Here is a 17,578-nt window from a genome sequence, read left to right as displayed (position 1 = left end):
GAATGGAGAAGCCCAGTGACAAAAGTACCAAAACATGAAGAAAAAATATTACTTCTAACTTTAGAATTACAATTTAAATGCTAATTACTAATTATTTATTTGCTTTTTTAATTGGCCCATAATTATACATAATAGTGGAATTTATTATGGCACATTCACATATGCATATAACATAATTTGACCAATCTCATTTCATAGTACTTTTCCTTTCCTGTAGGGAACATTTCTCAAGTTTATTTGATAGCAGTCACTGACACATTGGTTCAAATAAACCTAACAGTCTGGATGGAGAAACTGAAGAAGTGGTAAAGACTCACCATGGATTGTAGGCTTTTGCAGTTACTGAGGCTGAGCTATGAGCTGAGGGAAAGCCTCGCTCAACAGGCATCACAGCAAGCTGTAATGTGTGTTCGCTGTGATGCCTCCTCTCATGCTGTGTGCTAGAGCTTACCCTTCCCCCAGTCCTTTGTCTCAGACTTGTGCCGGACAGAATCACTTAGGGATACTTCGTTTGTTTACATTAGTATGACATCTAGCTTACCTATAGGTTGGTTCTGTTATGTTTTAACAAGCATCTTAACCTGATTGGATAATGTGCCTATATATGTCTTGTACAATCACAAGTAAAATTAGATCTGTGTCTTCCTCCAAGCCTGGTCTCTGATGTCTGTGTTTATTGGGAGGCATCGCTGTCCTCACCTGCAACAGGACCTCCGTCTGAGATAAGTACACTTTCCTGCCTTTCTCCTCAATCTGCTTCATTTTCTCTACTGATTTCCTATTATTATAATTATTATTTTAATTAATACTCTATGATTATATACACGATGAGGATTCATTGTGGTATGTTCATATATGGACCTAAAATAATTTGGTAAATTTAATTTCCTAGTACTTCCCAATGCCCTCCCCTCCTCCCTCCCCCTCAACCCCTTTCTCTACCTTTCTAGTTTCCCTTCTATTATTTTTTAGATTCCTTTTTATTCCTTTCTTCTCTCCAGTTTCCACATGTCGGAGAACACATTTGACCCTTGGCTTTCTTACTTTGGCTTATTTCACTTAGCATGATATTTTCCAGTTCCATCCACTTACCAGCAAATGACATAATTTCGTTCTTCTTTATGGTTGAGAAAAACTCCATTGAGTATGTGTATGTGTGTGTGTGCCATGTGTGTGTGTGTATCATATTTTCTTTATCCATTTGACAGCTGATGGATTCCTAGATTGGGTCCATAACTTGGCTATTATGAATTATGCTGTTATAAACATTGATATACAGGTATCACTATAATATGCTGATTTTAGTTCTTTTGGATAAATATCAGGAGCATTAGACTTTCAAAATCCCTATTTCTAAGTATTTGATCAATATACTATGGTATTAGGTTAGTGAACTCACTTTTAAAATGTTATGAAGAAAACAAATATGAGCACATATAAGGAGCATCTTTTCATTTCCATTTAAGTTTGCATTCAAAATCTAATTTTATGTCTAATGATATGTTACATTAAAAGATTTGTTTTTTATTGTATCAAAAAGAATGTTTTTATTTTATCATTAAAATGGTATATGAAAATATTATAAAGTCATAATTAGAGCATTAAACTTTGACATAAAGTACTTATTTCATTTAAAAACTCTATGATATGTCTAAGCCTCAAGGAGAAGCAAAATTTACACAATATACTATATCATACAGAAGAGTAGTAGATAAATTTATTATTCATAATAGTTACAAAAATGAAAATAAAGTACATTACTTTTAATTGGAAGAAAGTGATAACAGACTAGCTATACAAATATTAATGTGGATGAAGTACCAAGGAGGGTGGAAAAGTATTTAAAAGATGGCTAAATTAAACCTATGTTTGTGTAGTTTAAATGTTAATTATACTCCTAAGGCTATGAAAGTTTGTTTTCATGTTCCTTCACCTACAAATTTCTGTTATAAATTATCAATGTAAATATTTAGGAAAATTAACCAAATTATATTAAACATTCACAGTAATTTCCCCTTGTATCCAATGAAATGCTATCATTTGTTCATCAACACTGGAACACAGAGAACTAAGGAATATTTCACTATTTTTCCTTTTTTTTCAGTAATGTTTTGCTTGCTACAGGAAAACCATTTTCACAAACACAACAATATCAATCATCTTAACAATTCAGGCTTGACAGTTTCCAGGAGTATCAAAATGAAAGTACACCAGTGCCAACTCTAGCTATTTTATCCATATGCATGAAACCATTTTTAGCCAGGTGTGGTGGTACAGCCCTATAAACCTAGAGGTTTGGAAAGCTGAGGCAGGAGGATCACAAGTTCAAAGCCAGTATCAGCATTTAGTGAGCAACTAAGTGTTTCAAAATAAAAAATTTCAGAAACATTCAACAAAAGAAGTAAAAATCAACAATAAACGACTTAACACTACAGCTCAAAGCCCTAGAAAAAGAAGAGCAGACCAACACCAAAAGTAGTAGAAGACAGGAAATAGTTAAAATCAGAGTTGAAATCAATGAAATTGAGACAAAAGAAACAATCGAAAAAATTGACAAAATAAATAGTTGGTTCTTCGAAAATATAAACAAAATTGATAAACCTTTAGCCACACTAACAAAGAGAAAGAGGGAGAAAACTCAAATTACTAAAATTTGGAATGAACAAGGAACTATCACAACAGACACGAGAGAAATACAAAACATAATTAGAAGCTATTTTGAAAATCTATACTCCAACAAAACAGAAAACCTTGAAGACATCAACAAGTTTCTAGAGACATATGAATTACCTAAACTGAACGAGGAGAACATACACAACTTAAATAAATCAATTTCAAGCAATGAAATAGAAAAGGTCATCAAAAGCCTACCAACAAAGAAAAGTGCGGAACCAGATGGGTTCTCAGCCAACTTCTACAAAACCTTTAAAGAAGAGCTCATTTCAATACTCCTCAAAGTATTCCATGAAATAGAAGAGGAGGGAACCCTCCCAAACTCATTCTATGAAGCCAATATCACCCTGATACCTAAACCAGACAGAGACACATCGAGGAAAGAAATTTCAGTCCAATATCCTTAATGAACATCGACGCAAAAATTCTCAACAAAATTTTAGCAAATCGCATCCAAAAATATATTAAAAATATAGTGCACCATGATCAAGTGGGTTTTATCCCAGGGATGCAAGGTTGGTTCAACATCCGGAAATCAATAAATGTCAAAAGACTTAAAGTTAAGAATCACATGATTATTTCGATAGATGCAGAAAAAGCATTTGATAAAATACAGCATTCCTTCATGCTCAAAACACTAGAAAAAATAGGGATAGTGGGAACATTCCTTAACATTGTAAAGGCCATCTACGCTAAGCCCATGGCCAATATCATTCTAAATGGTGAAAAACTGAAAGCATTCCCCCTAAAAACTGGAACAAGGCAGGGATACCCTCTTCACCACTTCTATTCAACATCGTCCTTGAGACTCTAGCCAGAGCAATCAGACAAACCAAAGAAATTAAAGGGATACGAATAGGAAAAGAAGAACTCAAACTATCCCTGTTTGCTGATGACATGATTATATATTTAGAGGAACCTGGAAATTCCACCAGGAAACTTTTAGAACTCATACGTGAATTCAGTAAAGTAGCAGGTTACAAGATCAATGCTCATAAATCCAATGCATTTTTATATATAAGTGATGAATCTTCAGAAAGAGAAATTAGGAAAACTACCCCATTCACAATAGCATCGAAAAAAAATAAAATACTTGGGAATCAATCTCACAAAAGAGGTGAAAGACCTCTACAATGAGAACTACAGAACACTAAAGAAAGAAATTAAAGAAAACCTTAGAAGATGGAAAGATCTCCCATGTTCTTGGACAGACAGAATTAATATTGCCAAAATGGCCATACTACCAAAAGTGCTATACAGATTCAATGCAATTCCAATTAAAATCTCAATGACGTACCTTACAGAAATAGAGCAAGCAATCTTGAAACTCATCTGGAAGAATAAGAAACCCAGAATAGCTAAAGCAATCCTTAGCAGAAAGAGCGAAGCAGGGGGTATTGCAATACCAGATCTTCATCTCTACTACAAAGCAATAGTAACAAAACAGCATGGTATTGGTACCAAAATAGACAGGTAGATCAATGGTACAAAATAGAGGACATGGACAAAAACCCAAATAAATACAATTTTCTCATATTAGACAAAGGGGCCAAAAATATGCAATGGAGAAAAGAGAGCCTCTTCAACAAATGGTGCTGGGAAAACTGGAAATCCATATGCAACAGAATGAAATTAAACCCCTATCTCTCACCCTGCACAAAATTCAACTCACAATGGATCAAGGACCTCAGAATCAGACCAGAGACCCTTCATCTTATAGAAGAAAAAGTAGGTCCAAATCTTCAACATGTCGGCTTAGGATCAGACTTCCTCAACAGGACTCCCATAACACAAGAAATAAATGCAAGAGTCAACAACTGGGATAGATTGAAACTAAAAAGCTTTCTCTCAGCAAAGGAAACTATCAGTAATGTGAAGAGAGAGCCTAAAGAGTGGGAGAAAATCTTTGCCACTCAAACTTCAGATAGAGCACTAAAATTTCCAAAATATATAAAGAACTCAAAAAATTCTACACCAAGAATACAAATAATCCAATCAACAAATGGGTTAAGGAAATGAACAGACACTTCACAGAAAAAGATGTTCAGGCAATCAACAGATATATGAAAAAATGTTCAATATCTCTAGTAATAAGAGAAATGCAAATCAAAACTACCCTAAGATTCCATCTCACACCAATTAGAATGGCGATTATCAAGAATACAAGCAACAATAGGTGTTGGAGAGGATGTGGGGGAAAAGGTACACTCATACATTGCTGGTGGGGTTGCAAATTAGTGCAGCCACTCTGGAAAGCAGTATGGAGATTCCTCAGAAAACTTGGAATGGAACCGCCTTTTGACCCAGCTATCCCACTCCTTGGCCTATATCCAAAGGACTTAAAATCAGCATATTACAGAGATACAGCCACATCAATGTTCATAGCTGCTCAATTCACAATAGCCAGATATTTTGGAACCAACCTAGATATCCTTCAATTGATGAATGGATAAAGAAACTGTGATATATATATATATATATATATATATATATATATATATATATATATATATATAATGGAATATTCCTCAATCATAAAGAATGATAAAATTATGGCATTTTCAGGCAAATGGATGAAATTGGAGAATATCATGCTAAGTGAGATAAGCCAATCTCAGAAAACCAAAGGACGAATGATCTTGCTGATAAGCGGATGATGACACATAATGGTGGATTGGAGGGATTAGTGTTAGGGTTAGGGTTAGGTTTAGGATTAGGGACAGGGAGGGTGGCAAGAATGGAGGAAAGAAGGACTGTATAGAGGGAAAAGAGGGGTGAGAGGGGTGGGGGGAAAGGGAAAAAATAACAGAATGAATCAAAAACATTACCCTATGTAAATTTATGATTACACAAATGGTATGCCTTTACTCCATGTACAGAGAAACAACATGTATCCCATTTGTTTAAAAAATAAAAAATAAAAAGAAAAAATAAATAAAAAATAGAAAATTTCAGAAATGCAGCTGGTGATGTGGTTCAGTGGTTAAGCACCCCTAGGTTCAATTCCTGGTACCAGAAGAAAGCACTTTTATTCTTTCAAAGATTTGAAGAGATCATTTCATCTCATATTTATATGTACTTAAGTTTATACTTGGATTTTGCAATCCAATATAAATAATAGTACATCAAACATGTAATGTTGAAATCTAAGAATATACAAAAGGATATCCACATCCAAGTTAGCATACCACATGCCTGAAAGGACCATTGGAATGTGATATACAGAGGACAAGTCAAAATATACAGTAGAGGACATTAGTATTCTGACTTCATTGAACATTTTTTTTTCAAATGACATATGAGTGTGCAGCTAGAGTAATTTTACTTAAAATAATAGGATTTTCTTCTCTTGATATACTTCAGAAATCATTCTCACAAAATTTTTTTCCACATTGCCACATTCATAAATGCATTCATTTCTGCAATGACATATAATTTTTTTTTCTTTTTATCTTCCCTAATGCAACTGCAAAATTACAACCATAAAGACCAAATCTGAAGGATTTGCCTAATACCTGTATAAGAGGAAACAAAATAAATTTATTCCATTTAGCCGTTCATAGTTTCCAGAACAAAATGATTGCTGATATGAAATTGGATAACCCTCTTAGAAAATATTGTCAGTTTATAGGTATGTCCTTAATATTGAATTATACTGAATTAATCTATTGGCATCAGAGTAGATTTAAGGCCAGGACTAAAGTTGGGATCATTCATGATATCTATTTAAGAAAATTGTTTTATTGGGAGATATTTATGTAAACTTAGATCTCACTGGAAATAAAATAGTTTGAATTTATATTAGCACAAATCTAGGATATACTTTCCAAAATAAATGTCAGTTTTAACTACAGAAAATAGGAGGAGGAGAAGGGAAATACTATTATCATTCAAAATTGAATACTCCCTTTGTACTTCTGAGTGTAATATGGATTTGTGGCAGACATATTCTATCAAGATCACCAATAAGCCATTTTCCATGTTGTCTCCTCCCTTAGAGTGCAGCTAGAACTTGTGACTTGCTTCTGTTCAATAGCATCTAGTGACAGTGATGGAACTCCCTACCATGATCACTGGATATTATGAAAGGCTTTGTCCTAGAAGATTAGAAGAAGAGATTATCCTGCTGGTCTTTAAGAAGTAGGTTGCTAAACCCAAGAAGCCTTAAGAGGGCCATGTGGCAAGGGAGTGAGGAAGGTCTCTAGATGCTGATTGTGGCTCCAGGTAAGCTCAGCTAAGGGTCAGAAATCCAGTCATATAACAACCACATCATCTTGGAAAAGGACTCCCAACCTCCAGAAAGAACACTACCTGGCTAATGCACCAATTGCAGCTTCATGAGAAAACAACCGGGGGACTCTATTAAGTCAAGCCTAGGTTCTTGACCCAGGAAAACTATGAAATACTCACTATGTGTTGTTTTGAGCTTCTAGATTTGTTATGCAGTGATAGAAAACTAAAACAAATATGTGAACATAACCTCAGTAGCAAAACCTGCATGATATTTATGCTTCTAGTAGTGACAACAGTGACTAACATTGTGATAGAGTGTAGGGAAAAAAGGGAAAATAGGTCATGAAAAGACAGTTTTGACCTTCATGAGGGCAAAAGAAGGACTCTGTTGTCTCAGTTCTGCAATGCTGGTGTTCTGGGATGTTTATAGTGACTACATATTATGTAGACCACACTAAACATATGCTTGAATGCATAATGAAGAGATGAAAACTGAAGACCATTTCTTTCTAAGTGAGACTAACACATCAATGAAAATAATGTTAAAAATAATATATGTATTGTATTCTATTCTTACAAAAGGCCTTTAAAATTACATCATTTCATTAGATCTTAAAAGAACAAACAGACCAGAAAAAAAAAATCTTTCTATTTTACACATGAAAAAAGTAAACTCAAGATAGCACAGTTAATTCACTGGAAAGTTGGAGCAGAATTCAAACTCTTATTACACACGAGTGACTTAGCAGTTATCTTCTATCTGGTGAATGCCAGTCCACCTTGTTTGGAGTCTTAAGAAATCAGTTTGACAGCAGCACTCTTCAGTCCCTCCTTTCCCCCATTCAATTGTAGAGAAAGGGTGATGAGAAAGGATGCCATTGGATCATTAAAAGGAGAAACTAACAAGAGATGAATCAAAGGTATTTGAGTGCCCATCTGTCAGTCAAGATGAGAGAAAGTATTTCTGGTTCAGGCAGCCCACAAGTTATACCATAAAGTTTAATCTGTAGCTGCAACTGATTAGTTGGGAAAGATTTTTTTGTCAGTATAATTTCTATTTTTCTATTGCTACATGTGTTTTTGTGCCATGCTCATCCTTATCAAACATTATCAAGATGTAACTATTGGTATTTTTGTATTGTGACTTTTAGCATTGTACACATGTGAATAAGTGGATTAATATTTAAATATCTTGGTATGCAATATAAGGAAAAATGTATGCAGAAGCCTGGTAACAATTATTTCAATAGCCAATATTTTGGGGACAAGTTGAGAAACTATTTTATGGAGAAAGGTACTAAATTAGCTGAATCACTTTAGGGTTATAAGTAAAATCCAGGTGTTTAGATTATTTTTATAAAAAGGTTGAAGCTGTTCCCATCATGATTAATTTATTGGTGAAGGAGGTCTCAAAAGAATTCAAGAGCTTCTACCTTCCAATATGCTTTAGGGAATATATTTTTTTCAACAAAAAGTTATTTAGTACAATTAATTTTGGTTGTTTGCATTAAGCTACTGAAATTGTCACTACTATCTGGAATGGACAAGAAATGGGCTACATGGTATTAGATAACTAGGGCAAGAATATTCAAACATTCCATTAAAATTATACTTTGAGCAAAAAGTGAACTGCTTTTTAAATTTATTTGCATCTAATTTTCTATTACATCAGATTTACTAATCTCCTAATTGTCAAAACATATAAAAAAATGACTTCAAACAGATGGATTATTTGGGTTTTATTATATTCATACCTTGTGCCAATGTTTTATTTTATTTTATTAAATATTGCCCTGGATTTCACTATTCTGATTTGGATACATTTATCATGACATTCCTTTATACCTCATATATACATATATATATAATTATATATAATCATAATGTACCAATATTACTTTATATTTAATGTATTATTTGATTTTTCTCAAACTCTTGAGTATCATGGTCACAGATGGTAGGAAAAAGAAAGTAACTAACATTACTAGACTTTATCCTATGTGAGAAACAATTCTGTAACCTTTTGCTTTATTATATTTATTTATTTTTTTTGATGCTGGGGGATTTGAACCCAGGTCCTCATGCATGCCAGGCAAGTACTTTACCACTGAACCACATCCCCAGCACATTGCTTTATATTTTAAGCCATCGCTATAACATTCTAAGTTAGGCACTATCTATACCATTTTCAGAACAAAATATGTGAGACTAAAGAAGGTTAGAAATTTGCCATAGGTTCCTAAGATTAGAATGTATTATATTTTCTTTACTTCTACATCCTTGTTCTTTCCGTTTTCTCCAGGTCATCATTCCAATTGTCAAGAAAATATTCTAGAGGATCACTAATCCTACTCCTTCAGTTGAATATCATTTTTTCCTGCTCATTTCTCCATGGCCAATTTATGCACAGTGTATGTTTATACCTTATATTTCATAATAATATTATCATTTATCCTTCTTTCTTATAGTTAAGTATCTGGAATGTCTTCACCCCCCCTTGGAATTAACTATTCAGTCCTTTAATTTCATTTTACTATGAGTGCACAGAAAAGTGTGGTAAACCATCTACAGTTGAATTAAAGACTACAATGTCACTTCCTTAGCTGGGAAACAATGTACAAGTGATATTTGTCCTGACAGATGTCAAGAAAAGTAGTAGTGTTTTGTGGAAGTAGCCCTGATAAGAAAAACCTTCTTTTGTTACTGAAGAAGTGAATCCCAGGTTTCACTATAATTTACCTGGAAGGAATTATGATTTCAGAACAGATTCAGACTGAACCTTACTTTATTTCTATAGCCTTCTACTCAATTTGTTCCAAAAAATGAGGATTGCAATGAGTAATTGAGTCACATACCATTGCTCAGTTAAAGTAATAAGAGAGAAAAGGTCATCTGTGTGGTCAGAGAGAAACTTGGGTCCCCTTCATAGGGTGCCTTTTGGTCCCCAGAAGTCTCAGCTGTGAAGATGGAACATGAAAGTCTCCCAGGTGGTAGTTATCCTTTTTCTTGGGCTTCCAGAAGAAGCAGAGGAGGGGACACAAAATTGTCTCATAACTTTCTATTCTAAGACATGGCTGGCCTGAAAAAAGTTACTTTTCTCATGCAATGTTCATGTAAATGACGGTAGAGAAATGTTTACTGGGCAATAGCCATGTTCATCTAAATTGTGCATGGAATGTGGAGTTTCTCACTTTATTTTTGCTACCATACTTCTTTATTTGACACACCATATTTGAGACCAGCAGCGCAGCCTCACACAAAGGTGATCACTTTAAAAACAAGGTTTATCTTTTTCATTATGATTAAACTGTCTTCAAAATTCAAATTTGAAGCAATTATACACTTTTTAAAAAGGCCTTAAAAAGGAGTTCTATTTTCAATGATTGCAATGATGCTGATAGTGCCTATTTAATTAAATTCAGGCTCTTGCTTTGTCTACCTGGCCCAGGTCCTAACACTTTATTGTAATTCCTTTTATACAATCTGCTATAGCAAAGTAAAACAAAATCACAATAATCTCTTACCTCACATATTAAATTGATAAGTCACTGAAAGGAAATAGAAAGGGCTAATTGTGGTCTAAAGCTTAAAATGAAGATAACACTATTTGTGCCTTCATTGCTTAGTGACATCAGAAGAGCTGAACCACAAGATCTCTTTCCCACTCTGCTCTGATGGATAAGGTTTCCTAGCCTCATTAAGCAGATCAGGTGCAGCTACTGTGTGTGTGTCGGGGGGGACTTGTAATTTCCTGTCAATCTGAGCAATTATTTAACGAAGCCAGTCATATTCTGTAGGAATCAGGGGCACTTCAATTTCAAAAATCCTGCTGTTCCACAGGCCCTAGTTGTTCACCCTTTCCAAATACCAATCTCACTTCGCCTTGTGTATGGTATCCTGCTCTCCCAAACTGTGTCTGTGATTGATAAACTGCTATTGCTCTCACCTGTCCAGTGTTAGGTGTTATGTGTCCAGACCTTACCACAACCCTAGGATGACAAGAATTGCTCCCTCACCAAAAAAGAAGAAATTAAACTATTAAATGTAGAAAAGAATATTTTGATAATTAATAATACTTAAAGCAACATTGAATATAAAATTTGACTCCTGAACTAGGTTAAATGTTTTTTCTTAAAACTATGTCATTTTAGCTGGGTGTGGTGGTTCATGCCTGTAATCCCCGCAGCACAGGAGGCTGAGACAGGAGGATCAAAGCCAGCCTCAGCAAAAGCAAGGTGCTAAGCAACTCAGTGAGACCATCTCTAAGTGAAATACAAAATAGTGCTGGGGATGTGGCTCAGTGGTCAAGTGCCCCTGTATTCAATCCCTGGCACCCATTCCCAGCCAAAAAAAAAATAAAAAAACCATAACATTTTAAATATCAATAGCAAACAGTGAATGAAAAATTTCTTAGCTTAGAAGTGCAAATTGGTAGAATTTTCTAGTAAGAAATTTGGCATGATGTCTAAACATTTAAAATATCTTTTCCTTTTATGCAGTAATTTTACTTCTAGGAATATAGTCTAAGGAAAGATCATGGCATTTTATAACACTGTTTATTGTAGTGAAAAGGGGAAGACAGTACAAATGTCAATCAATTGAATAAAGGTTGAAGTAAATAAACATCAATACAATATAATAAAAATAGTCATTAAATTTATGTTTCTGAAGAATTTTTGATGTTGCATGTATTAAAATGCATTTTAGGCAATTTATATTAACATGTATATGTGAATTACATCACAATGTATCTTCAACTTTTAATGTGTGTCCATGTGTATGAAAAAGGTAGGTTGAAGATGCCTGAGTAGAACTTCTTACCAACTCCTTAGCCACTAAGCTATGCAGACCCAACTTCTATGAACAGGGTTTAAAAATAAAAGAACACAAAACTAAGATGATGATGATGATAATTATAACAGTAATAATAATAATAAAACAAATGCTGAGTAGACATTCAGATTGCCCATACCAGAGGAGAAATTTCTCCTTAGGCAGAAAATATGAATCCAGTGATAGATTCATAAATTATCTGAAATATCTGATTTTCAGCAAAAGTATATGATACAGGCAATTAGGAAAGGATGATCTACATTCAGGGAAAAAATAAACAAACAAATGCAATAAGCTTTCAGTACCCCCAGATGTTTTGTGTAATAAACAAAGATCTTAGAGTTCCTATCATAAATATGTTCAAAGAATTAAAAATTGTGCTAAAAGATTTAAAGTATAAAAACAATGATTCAAAAGTAAAAAATTCAACAAGGAACAAAAATTACTCAGAAGAAGGAAAGAGATGTTATAAGGTACAAATGAAATAATAAATTACTAGTGTTTTCAATAGCATACTTGAAGTGGCAGACAGAAGAATATGCAGATTTGAAGACTGAGCAAACAAAATGATCTAACCTGATGACTAGAAGTAAAGATGAAAGAGAAATGAACAGAATTTCAGAAATCAGAGAGACATCAAGTGAACAATCACATAAAATGGGAATCACAGAACTAGAAGAGAGGAAGGAACAAGAAAAATATATTCTAATAAATAACAGTGCAAAACTTCCCCAATTTGAAGAAAAGGCTTTCACGTGCAGATCTGAGAAACTCAACCAATCCTAACTGCAATGAAGTAAGAGAGATCCACACCTAGAGGCATCAGAATCACATATGAGCCAAAGAAAAGGAGACTATCTTGAAAGGAACAAATCTTTTCTGACTGAACTTAGGCCTGATTAGTTTCTCATTGGGAACAATGGGAGCCAGAAAGCAGGGGAATGTCACTTTCAAAATACTAAGAGGAATTGACTGTAGATCAAGAATTTCATATCTAGGAAAACTAACTGAAAGTGAAGATGAATTCAAGACATCCCCTGATAAACAAAGACAGAGATGTTGTAGCTAGCAGGTTGAAAGGCAAGTCTCTAGATGGTAACTCAAACTGACAGGAAGAAATGAAAAGCACTAGAACATTCTCTGAGAAAGGGTATATTTCAGGTTATAAAACACATCTTAATAAATTTAAAATGACCGAAATCATACAAAGAGGTTCTCTAACCACAATAGAACTTGAGATAAAAAACAGCAAATAATAGGAGAATTCCCTGAACATTGGGGAATTAAAATGTTTCTAAATAAAAAATGAGCAAAAGAAGGAAGATTAAAAAATGCTTAAAATGCTTTGAGCTGAATAAAAATGAAAATAAAATGCATGGAATACAACAAAGCAGTTTTAGAGGAAAAGAAATAGCTTTAAATTATATCAGCAATGGAGGAAGTCTTAAGTCAAAGACCCAACTTTCCACTTAAGAAACAAGGAAATAGGAGTTAACTAAACACAAAATAAGTAAGAGAGGCTAAATAAATGATGTTTAGATAACAAATTGATACAGTGTAGAAAAACAACAGAAAAAGATCAATGAAAGCAAAAATTGGTTCTTTGGAAAAACTGGCACCATGGCTCAATCTTCAGGTAGACATATCAAGAAAAAACTGAAAAAACACAAATAATCCAAATAAAGAATGAAGAGAGCATCATCATGACCTAAGCAGAAAGAAAAGGACTGTAAGAAAATATTATGAATAGATTTATAATAAAAAGTATAAAACTTAGGTGAAATGAACACATTTCTAGAGACACCCAGATTATCAAAACTAAATACAGAAGAAATAGGAATTCTAGACTTATATTAAGGAAAGACATTGAATTAGTAATGAAAAGTCTTAGCTCAAAGAAGAGCTCAGGCCATGACTTCCATGTTGAGTTCTATCAAATACTAAAAGAACAGATATACTAATTCTCAGAAACTCTTTTTAATATATACAGAAGAGAGTTGCTGGGTGCAACTAAAAATTGTGGTGATGCTTCCATAACCCTGTAAATTTATTAAAATTATTTATTTTCACATTAACAATGGATATTTATAATATGTAAATTATATATCAATAAAGTTATAATAATAATGGTAATAAAAATGAACTGTCCACATTTGGTATTGCTACTAAGATCCAATGAAATTTGTTATAATTTGTCTACTGTTCATTAAGACCCAAAAGGTGGTGACTCATGAGGTATAAAAATGAGCCATATTTCCTAAGAAAATACTGCTACATCTTGAAGTTAAACATTTTTAATGTTCCTCACTATTATAATTGCTAAGTTGTCTTCCCAGCCTTGCAGATGTAGCCAGCCTATTATGGAACATACATAGCAAATGCCTTTTTTAAAAATCACGAGAATTTCTTTGGCTTGTTTCAAACAGCTGTGCTTCTGGAACCATAAGATTGGATTCTAAATTTTTTAAAAAAGAAAGTCTCAATTCTTGAGCATTACATTTTATTCTTTTTTCTGATCATTTCTTTCGAGTAAAGAGAAATAATATTTGTTGAGAGTGTAGTAAGTCCAAGATTTTGTGCTAGGCTCACTTGGGATTTTGTGAAATACATGGAGCTCATCTTACTTCACAGATGAAAATACTTATTCTCAAAATTTAGATAAATGTTAGAACTGAATTCCAATCTGAGTCTTTATAATTCCAAAACTCATTACCTACTCTCTCCACTCTATTGCCTTGTGTTGAGTAAAGACTTTGAAAACCATTGTATAAATTTTGATAATACCTATTAATTACATCTTTGAAATTTATGTGTTAAAAGTTAAAGGATCTATTTTCTAAAAAGTAAAGATCACTTATAGGAGGTTATTTTTATGTATTTCTCTGAATATATTACAATGTTATAAATTATGGTGCACAAATTTTGTGTGTATACACTTATTTATATATAAGTATGCATATGTGATAATGCTTTATAAGTTCCTTAGGTTTTTTTAGTTCCTTCTATAACTTTATGTATGAATTATTAATTACTATATTTCAAGTCCTTCTACTAAATCATCAGTAAGTTGAGGATCAGTGTATTCCTTTTATTCACATAGCATCCAATGTGAGTCAAGTTGTACCATGCATTTAAAAATGCATGCAATATGAGTTACAGAAATATTTACAAAATAGACTTTAGGTTGCATATTTTAATAAAGGGAAATAAAGCATATATGCTTTTCTGTTTGTTTTTAACCTCGGTAAACCTCTTTACAGAGGTAACTTTCTGCTATTCACACTCTAATATTACTAGGGACCTCAAAGAGCTTTTGACTGTATGGATTACAACTATGTACATTTACTATAGAATAAATTAAAATGAAGAATTAAATTATGTTACTGCATTTCAAATAATAACAAATGAATTTTATGTTAAAATAAGTCACATATTTTTATGAAAAAGTAACTATTTTATAAACAAAAACTTAAAAGAAGTGATATTGGTTTAAGTTTTTCAAATATGCTTAACTGGGGTTAATGGAAGAGAGCTGTGTTCAGATCTGATTCTGTGTACAATCTCTTACAATGTTAGGCAGTATGTAGCCTCTGGAAAAGTCACAGGGCATATGCTGCCTTAATATCTCTATGAATACAATTTTGATCTGAGGACCCCCTGAAGGTATCATGGGAAACATGAGGGTTCAACTGTCATATTTTGAAAATCCTGCAATGGAAATGTTAAAAACACTCTTTATTCATGTTTTTTATTTTGAAATTATTTTTGTTTCCAATACATAAAAGTACTTTTTAATTAACTTGCAAAGTGAGCTTGTTTTATATTATTTTTAAACAAAAATTTTATGCTACATTTAATAAGATTTGTCTGATAAAATATTTAAAGAGGTACACAGTATTTCCACTTTCAATGGGTTTATGTAACCAAAATGAAGATACACTAATGTCCATTTTCTTCTCTGTTGCAGAAAGCAGGTATGTACTACATTTTATTTTTTACTTTTTCCTTGCTTACATTCTTATCTTGCTTTTTGAAGGCAGTTAAATTATTGACTCAGCTAGCTTTTTCAGTGTTGATAAAGTTACTGGACACTTGTCTATCTCTAAATATGAGAAACACTAATTTTAAAAATTTACTATAATTTTTGCTAAAAATTATAAAACTATAAATAAAACCCAAATGCAGTTAATTTTGTAGCTCCAAAAATTATCAAAATACAGTCAATTTGGTTTCATCTATTTCTACCAATTCCAGACTTAGTTCATTTTGAAGCTAATCCCAGAAATGGTATGATTTTATCTGTAAATATTTTAGCATACATCTCTAAAAATGGTTAAATATAACTAATAACAACATATTGTGCTTTTGAAAAATGCTCAGAGAGTGAAGGTACTGTTTTCACCATAAACATGATACCTATGTAAGGTAATACATAAGTTAGCTAGCTGTATTTAGTTACTACACATTGTATACACACTTCAAGACATCATGTTGTACATGATGAATACTTCCAGTTTTACATGTCAATTTAAAAAGATGTATCCAATAGAAACATTGACACAAAATGACAATCATAGCTAAAAACCATTAAGAACTCATTAATATCAACAAATATTTAGTCAGTCCAACTAGGCTTTTGCTTGAGCAGAAAATGGCATAATATTTCACCAGGAGTGTGTATACTCTATTCCAGGGTTTGTCTGCCACTAGACACTGTATGACAAAGACTGTCATTGCTCACTTTAACCTTGCATAAACCTGTATTTAAAACAATATAAAATTCTAAAAACTATTTAAAATATTACAGACTGTTTCAAACATTTAATTTAGCACAGGATATTTCCTATACATATGTGGATAATACATTCAGCAGTAGTCACTAAAGGGAAACACAAGAGGAAAATGTTATATTATTATTTGGGGTAGATAGCAAAAGAAAGATGGGGCAGGTAGAGAGATTATATAATACATTGCTAAAAAATTTATCCTTCAAAATAATAATCCTCTTTCCTCAATTTGTGAAATTTAAATAGAGGAAATTGAATTTAGTTTTGAAAGTAGACTATGACAACCAATCAATAGCATTTATTTTTGTTATTCTTATATTTTAAAACTTTATTTAGTTGAAGCAAAAGAACAAATTAAAAACGAGTTGCAGGCTAAGGGGATCATTCTTTAATATAGAGTAAAAACAACAATACAGGTAGAAAACAGACACACTGAAATAGACTACTGATGATTTAGGAAAAATGGTTTGAAGATTTCTATTGTAAATCCTGCAAAAATAATTTTGGCATTGCTGGAGAGTATTATGTTATTTTGCTTTATGAGCTGGAGGACTGAAATCATTTTCAGTAATAACTTCTACAAAATAGCCCCTGGATTTTAAGATCCACCTCTGAAATTTTCATCAGTGCTTAAAATACAGTCTAAGTGGCAATATAACTCTTCGAATTACTTGTCTTTGGCAGAAGAAAAATGACATAATCTTAAAGGAAAACAATAATAATAGAATCCTAATTGATTCCTTCTCTAAGAAAACAGAGAGGAAAGTTGCTCAAAGCAAAATCTTTTCTACATTTACATATTCTATGATCTAAAATCTGCCTTAACGATAAGTAAAGAAATAACTTGTTTTTTGGTCATATAGTGCTTAAAAATCCCCAATAAAACCAAATCATGCTACCATATACCATATTACAACTACTTCCTATACATATATTCACACATGAATACATATACATGAATATTTTCTATTCGTATACATTGTTCATGAAACACAAAGAATATATAGTTCTTGTGTGAGAATGTAGAAAATATTCAGTTTTTGAAATTGAAA

At 32.7% G+C, this 17,578-nt stretch overlaps 1 protein-coding gene across 1 annotated transcript in view; it reads right to left on the bottom strand.

The window, feature by feature from the left end:
- Pclo (piccolo presynaptic cytomatrix protein) overlaps positions 1-17,578 on the bottom strand; it is a 423,596-nt gene that overhangs the window by 135,960 nt on the left and 270,058 nt on the right. The gene's annotated exons all lie outside the window — the stretch shown is intronic.

The sequence above is a fragment of the Sciurus carolinensis genome, chromosome 8 (assembly GCF_902686445.1).
Source record: "Sciurus carolinensis chromosome 8, mSciCar1.2, whole genome shotgun sequence".
In the NCBI taxonomy this organism is placed as follows: Eukaryota; Metazoa; Chordata; class Mammalia; order Rodentia; family Sciuridae; genus Sciurus; species Sciurus carolinensis.
This window is presented reverse-complemented; position numbering and strand designations above follow the sequence as displayed.